This window comes from Crocodylus porosus, unplaced genomic scaffold (genome assembly GCF_001723895.1).
Source record: "Crocodylus porosus isolate Cpor-Errol unplaced genomic scaffold, CroPor_comp1, whole genome shotgun sequence".
NCBI classification, from domain to species: Eukaryota; Metazoa; Chordata; order Crocodylia; family Crocodylidae; genus Crocodylus; species Crocodylus porosus.
This window is the reverse complement of record NW_017728947.1, coordinates 88229643-88236499: the sequence shown is the minus strand read 5'-3', so window position 1 is coordinate 88236499 and position 6857 is coordinate 88229643. Positions and strand designations below refer to the sequence as shown.

Genomic DNA, 6857 nt, shown 5'->3' with positions numbered 1-6857 from the left:
CTTTTCCAGGCTGCTGCCAGGCTGCCTGCAGGGCTTCCTGCATAGCCCCTGAACTGCATGGAGCCTGGTGCTTCGGTCCACGGCTGTAGGGGCAGCAAACTAAAACTCTGCAAAGGAGTTTGTTTGCTTCACCCCAAGTCATTTAAAGCACATTACACCACCTAATTTTCTACAACAGCTGGAATTAATGCACAATATGCTGCTGAGGTATGCAAACAGCGATACCATTAAAGTGATACAAAAATTTAGCCCACTTTAAAGTGTGGTGCCAACATGCTTCTCATTCCGTCTACACATGGCCAAGAGCAACAGGAGTATATGTTTCACCTTCTGTGGTGCCAGTGTGTTCCTCATGCTGAGATCTGATACTCAACACTAAGGGGGCTCATCTACGCTAGAAAGTTTTGTTGACTGAACTCTATATGTATCTATATGTAAAGTAACCTTATAGTGACAAATCCCAGGTTTGTCTGCCAGGTAACACTACCCCTCTAAGCAGCAGAGGGCTTCTGCTGGCATATAGCAGATGATATAGCACATACAGAGAGTCCGTCACTTTTATCAATCCTACTAAGCCTTGCAATAACCAGTCTGGATAAGTATTTGAATTCTGCTAACCAAAATCCAAACTAACTTAAGCCAATAGCCCTCTGTCCCCCCACCCCTCCAAGCCTCAGTGTTTTGGAAAATGCTTACTCCCTGACAGTGCATGCAAATGTGTACATCTGTGGCTTTCATGGGTACTACCAAGGACAAGTAATCAGCCAAGCTCCATGTTCCTTATTGGTGCAGGAAAGAATGGATGGATCTCTTAAGTGTGGTAGGAAGGATGGGCTGTCCAAGCCAAACTCATTGGGAAATGTAGAAACTGAGATGTATGTGAAGACAGTATGCAGGAGAAAGGGGTAGGCATGTAGGCAAAGGTGGATGAGGAAGATGAGAAGGTGTGCTGGGCCAGCAATCCAACAGGCATGTCACCAAGTAGTCCTGTAGAATAAGCACTGTGGAACTTCCCTTGTTATGTGCCTCTTTTTCAAAAAACTCCATGTCGCCCATGGGAAGGGGGGGAAAGGGACCCGACCACCAACTTGATCCCAAAAATGGACATATTGAGGGATACTTCGTGGGATCCTCCACACCCCACAGTGAAAACAATGATCCCAGAGATGGGGAGGAAGGAGATTTGTGATGCTGAACCTAAGAACCCTTGGGGAGCTAGCCACTGTTACAACGGCAAGGACAGCCAAAGCCAGGGTCAGTTTCAGCCAATGGAGAGCAGCAAGGACTGAGGAAGGCAGCTTTGGTGAGTGCTGCAGTATTTTCTCTTTCTCTCCAAGTGCATTCCTGTTTTTAATCTCTCATACTCCTTGTCTCTTTCTCTTTCTTTTCCCCTCCTCTCTCCCCCTTAAATCTGTGACCTCGATCAGGTGACACCTTCAATTGCAGCAGCAAGAATGACAGGCATGAAACCACAGAAGGGGTGTTCGAGAGAGAAGATGGTCTTGGAGCTGCTGAAATGCAGTTAGTCAGCCAAGAGGCAGTAGAGCCAACAAACTTTGGGCAAATAAGCCAGGGTGGATGCACACTACTTAACATTGTTGCAAGGGGAAGAGAATGACAACTTCATATCTATTTGCCTGTTAGAAAAAGTGCAAGAAGCTTCTTTTTACCTTCCTTAGAACTTTGCAAATCTCAATGCTAACAGTCTTAGAGTTGTTTAATGACTTGTTTGGTGGTGGGGGGAGGAGGTACATGCAATTTGTTTAGGCTGTCTGTTTTTTCAGGTTTTATCTACTTGAGAATGTTTGATGTTACCTTAAATAAAAACTTGTTTAACTACAGCTTCAAATTTGATTTAAAAAATGTGCAGTCTGTCTACAGTACAGACATACAGTGTCTCCACTCAGTCAGATGTCATTTTAAGACACACGCACGCACGATCTGGGATAATTTTCCAGGTTTGTTTTCCTAGCAGAATAACTTATCTGGAAACAGACATTTAAATTGCTCAGACCTTGAAGGGCAGAGAGCTTGATGTGCTGATGTTGCATAGCCAGGGAGAACCTGTGTACACATGCCAGCATGCTCTGCAGACTTCTTCAGTCTCTCCAGAGACAGATGGCAGCAGTACACAGGGTAGCCCTGATCAGTTGACCCAGACTACTCAGAGTTAGCCTGTGTGTATCTTCAGCACAGTGTGTGGTTTTGAAAGGGGTGTGTTTTGTGGTCTGCTTGGCTGGAGCACCAGAGTCCAGTGAGTGACACAGTCTCTTGAGTACAGGGGAACAAAGAGACCTGGGATACCTGAAGATTGTGTGGTGGCTTTTCTCAGAAGACTGTGTATAGACGTTCACTCTCCAAGGAGAAATTTAACGCTGGTTGTTTCTGGATTTTTTTCCTGAAGTGGCCATTTTTGCTCTGGGAGAAGAATCCTGAACTTTTGTATACTTGTGGTTTCTCCTGGGAGAGGAGAAACTGAATTAGCCTTAGAGTTTCCTGTATCCTTATAGCACCAGGATGGGCCCTACTTACAGTTCTCGTGTCAAGCTGCTCAAATTAGCAGACATTTGCCTCCCCTTCATTAGGTATTCCCACAGTAAGTCTTTTTCCTTTAGCCTGACAAATGTACTTGTTGTCTGCTATATTTTTCACAGATACTGGGATGCTTTCCTCATTAAGGTTAAGCTTTGTCCTAAGCCTTTTCTCCAGCATCCCTTCAGACATTTAGAGTATTTAACATTTAGCATACATCTACTTAGTACCTTAAACCTCCTTGCTGCTGTTCATACTTGCCATCCTGTGGCTTCTAAGAACAGAGAGGGTAGGCTGAATTACCCAGAATGATTATAGACATTTCAATGTCCCCGTGTGAATGTGGCAGTTAGGGAAGAATGTCCCTGCTTGCAACTTTTGGAAGAGCCCTATGTAAGCATAGTGCACCTTTCCTGACCTTTCCGACACGTTAATGTCTGTAAATTGGTAAGGCACCAGTACCTACATCATAACTTTATACTAAAGTCTAAGTCTAGATGGATGGCAGGAAAGCAGAATAAGTCAAATGCAGTGTTCTAGTACCAGGCCAGTCTTGTCTCTTGAGCCCACAACCAGGCCTCAGGTGGCCAACAGATGCTTCTCTCACAGGAGCGGGCAATTATTTGGGCCTGCAGGCCACATAGGGAGTTTTGAAGAGCTGTCGCAAGCTGAGTCAGCACTGTTTTCCCCCACCTTGCATGACAGCTCCCTATGCAGGATGGGGCCATAGGGAGCTGGCATGGGTATGGGCAGCAGCCTCATCTAGGGCAGCTCAGCCAGGGCCCCCTCTGCCACCAGTGCCACCTCCAGGCTGCCTTTCTACCCCAAGGAGGGGCTTGGGCCAATGCCCTGATCCTCATCAGGAACCTGCTGGCTGTGTCCACAGCTGATGCCGGTGCCCATCTGGTGCTCCTTCTGGCATGTGCCAGGAGCCGGGTAAGCTGCAGGGACATGCCGTAGGTGTATGATGATTTGAGAGGGGGGGTGGGGAGGGACAGAGAGAGGCAGCTCTGCCCTCCCACCCATGATGAGTGGCAGAGACCAGTCCTGGGAAAAAATGGGACTTGGTGGCAGGCACACTCGCCATTGCTGGGGCCCTTCTGGCTGCCACCGCCTGGAGCCTGCTATGTCAGTGCATCAGCTGCAGTCCCAGGCAGTATCTCCAGTCCCCACCAGGAACCTGCTAGCTGATACCATGCATCCAGTGCTGCTTCTGGTGCATAGGCCAGGAGCTGGTGTAAATTGGATGGGGCTGAAATGTTCCCACCTGCCCAGCATGATGCAGCAGTTGGAGCCACTGGCTCCCCATGGGCTGGATCTCACAACTTTGTAGGCACCAACCTGCAGGCCAGATGCGATCAGTTGGTGGGCCTGATGCAGCCCACAGGCTGTATTTTGCCCAGCCCTGCTCTATCAGCTTGTGGTTCCCAGCCATCCACTGCAGTGTCCATTAGTTCTGCTCATCTGGCCATTCTTTTTTTTTTCATGGATACACAGTATTTTTACTACTTTTTCTTACAATTGTGGTGCAAATACAAAAGTATGATAGTATTCATGATTAGGAAGGGCATAGTTATGCTGGTAGAGCTGTTTTGAATCCTGCTGAGGCGTGGAGAAAAAAATCACAAGGCATGGTACCCATTAAAAAAAATGGTGGGTAAATGAGTAGAATTAGAGAAAGAGAAAAAGCATGGTAGAAAAAGAGGGTGATTGCACACTACTCCCTCAGGGCAGCTTCAACATCCCATGTTTTACCCTTGCCATGTCTAATAATGCTTTGCTTTGGAAGACTGAGAATCACTAAGTTAACTTACAGAATCATAGAAAATTAGGGTTGAAGGGAGGTCATCTAGTTCAACCACCTGCTCAAAGCTGGACTATCCCCAACTAGATCATCTCAGCCAATGCTTTTGTCTAGCTGGCTCTTAAAAACCTCCAAGGACAGAGAGTCTACAACCTCTCTGGGTAACTTGTTCCAGTTCTTTACCACCCTCCTAGTGAGAGAGTTTATCCTAATATCCAACCTAAACCTCGCTTGCTGCAACTTGAGATCATTGCTGCTTGTTCTGTCATTTGCCACCACTGAGAACAGTCCAGCTCCATCCTCTTCAGGTAGTTACAGGCTGCTATTAAATCCCCTTTCAGTCTCCTCTCCTCTGCTCTTTGCTAAATAAGCCCAGTTCCCTCAGTCTTTCTTCAGTAGTCATGTGCTTTCAGCCTCCTAACCATTTTTGTTGCCCTCTGTTGGACTCCCTCCAATTTATCCACATCCTTCCTGTAGGGGGGGGACAGTACTTCAGATGTGGCCTCACCAGTGTTGAACAGAGAGAAATAACCACTTTGCTCTATCTGTTGGCAGTGCTTCTATTAATACAGCCCAGTATGTTGTTAGCCTTCTTGGTAACAAAAGCATACTCCACTGGCTGTCCACTGTAACCCCCAGGTCTTTCTGTACAGAGTTGCTGCTTAGCCATTCAGTCCTCAGCCTATACCAACCCCTGCTTGAGATTGTTCCATCCTAAGTGCAGGACTTTGCACTTGTCCTTATTGAACCTTGTGGGATTTCTTTTGGTTCAATCCTCCAATTTGTCTAGCTCTCTGAAACCTAATCTGACACTCAAGTGTATCTACTATCCCCCCACCTTGGTGTCATTTGCAAACTTGCTGAGGGTGCGTTCCATCCCATTTTCCAGATCGTTGATGAAGACAGGCCCCAGGATTGACGCCTGGGGCACTCCACTTGATACCGGCTGCCGACTAGATATTGAGCTATTGATTGCTACCTCTTTAGCCTGAAGATCCAGCCAACTTTCTATCCATATTGCAGTCTCTTCATCCAAACCTTACTTCCTTCATTTGCTTGTAAGAATGTTGTGGGAGACTGGTATCAAAAGTCTTGCTAAAGTCAAGGTATGTGGCGTCCACTGTGCTCCCGATATCCACAGAGGCAGTCATCTCATCACAGAAGGCAGTCAGGTTGGTCAGGCATGACTTGCCCTTGAGGAGTCTATGCTGACTGTTCCTAAACACGACCTTCATTATGAAGTTGACTCATATTGAATCTATGATCCTCCAAAACCCTAACATCCATGCCAGCTATTGTCTTCTCCTCTGCCTTTTCTCTAGCTGTTCCAAAACCTCCTGTAGTAATTTGCAAGCTATATCAAGGACTGGGCTTGTTTTTAGTTCTTGATACAGCCAATATAAAATGGCTTTCATGTTTAAGGTATTGGAGGTGTATTTGTCATCCCCACTCCCAACCTGGTAATATAGTCCATATTACATTTAAACACTTTGATATCTTATTTAAGTCTTTCCAGCATAACCTTCATGTTTTAGTTGTTCTTTGCAGCTGGTGGTGAAGATGATGATCATTTATGTAAGTTTGAGCATAATCATACAGGCATGCTAACAGTTAGTTGCCAAGTCTCTGAAAAGTTGTCCTTGTGTTCATGAGTCTGTGAACTAAAGAAGCTTGAACCAGTACCTTGAACCTAAGTCTTTGAACAACCATATCATAACCTTTTCATAAATCAATCAAGTCCCTCTTATAGGTATGTTTTATGTCTCCCCTAGTTATGCTGGCAGGCCATCCATAATGTATATGTTAGACGTAGTGGTTCCCAAACTCTGATAGGTTGTGCACCACCAATTTAAAAAGATACAACCTTAAGTACTACCAGCAAATTTTTGTCATATAAAGTAATTATAATAAATCTGTTAATGTGTACCACTGACAGGTTGTCTGCGTACCACTGGTGGTATGTGTACTGCAGATTGGGTACCCTGTAATTAGGGAGATGCTAGTCTGGACTCTAGTTAAAGTTGAGTTCCATTTTGCAATAAATGCTCAAATTCAGTTTATTCATAATGTACAAAAAATGTAGCATGTACTTATCAAGCTTACATCACTTATAATTTAGTACAAGATTATTTTTCTGACAATTTATAAATCTGTCAATTAGTTTAAGTTAAAATTAACTGAAAATGTGCTTCACAAGATGTAATTTCTGTTGGTCTTTTCTTTGGCTAGAATTATTTTTCTACACTTTTAAAGCTTCCCTTCTAGCATAGTCTATGTTTGAAGAATTTAGGTTCTAATTAAGCAAGTTCTCATTTGAATAATTGTGTACCCATTTCATTGGATGCACTGAAAGTAGGCTTTTGTTATTGCTGAAATGGAATATGTGCCTTTGTCTTTGTGCTTGCAGCTGATGGCCTGAAAGATTTGGTTCCCCCAATTCTTTCACTTTTTTCTGATTACTAGTGGTAGTAATTGGAGCTCATTTTTTCTTTCAGTATCTTTGTTTTCCTAGCTTGTTAGA

At 44.7% G+C, this 6857-nt stretch overlaps 1 protein-coding gene and 2 long non-coding RNA genes across 4 annotated transcripts in view; 2 read left to right on the top strand and 1 right to left on the bottom strand.

The window, feature by feature from the left end:
* The window catches only part of RPS6KA5 (ribosomal protein S6 kinase A5), a 155796-nt gene that overhangs the window by 36290 nt on the left and 112649 nt on the right, over nt 1–6857 (top strand). The gene's annotated exons all lie outside the window — the stretch shown is intronic.
* Nucleotides 199–1838, top strand: LOC109321684. Its single transcript, XR_002104144.1, has 2 exons — nt 199–1303; nt 1428–1838. It is a non-coding gene; the product is annotated as an uncharacterized LOC109321684 (long non-coding RNA).
* LOC109321683 overlaps nt 3863–6857 on the bottom strand; it is an 18476-nt gene continuing 15481 nt past the window's right edge. The window contains exon 3 of the long non-coding RNA XR_002104143.1: nt 3863–3873. This is a non-coding gene — a long non-coding RNA (uncharacterized LOC109321683). The remainder of the gene's footprint in view (nt 3874–6857) is intronic.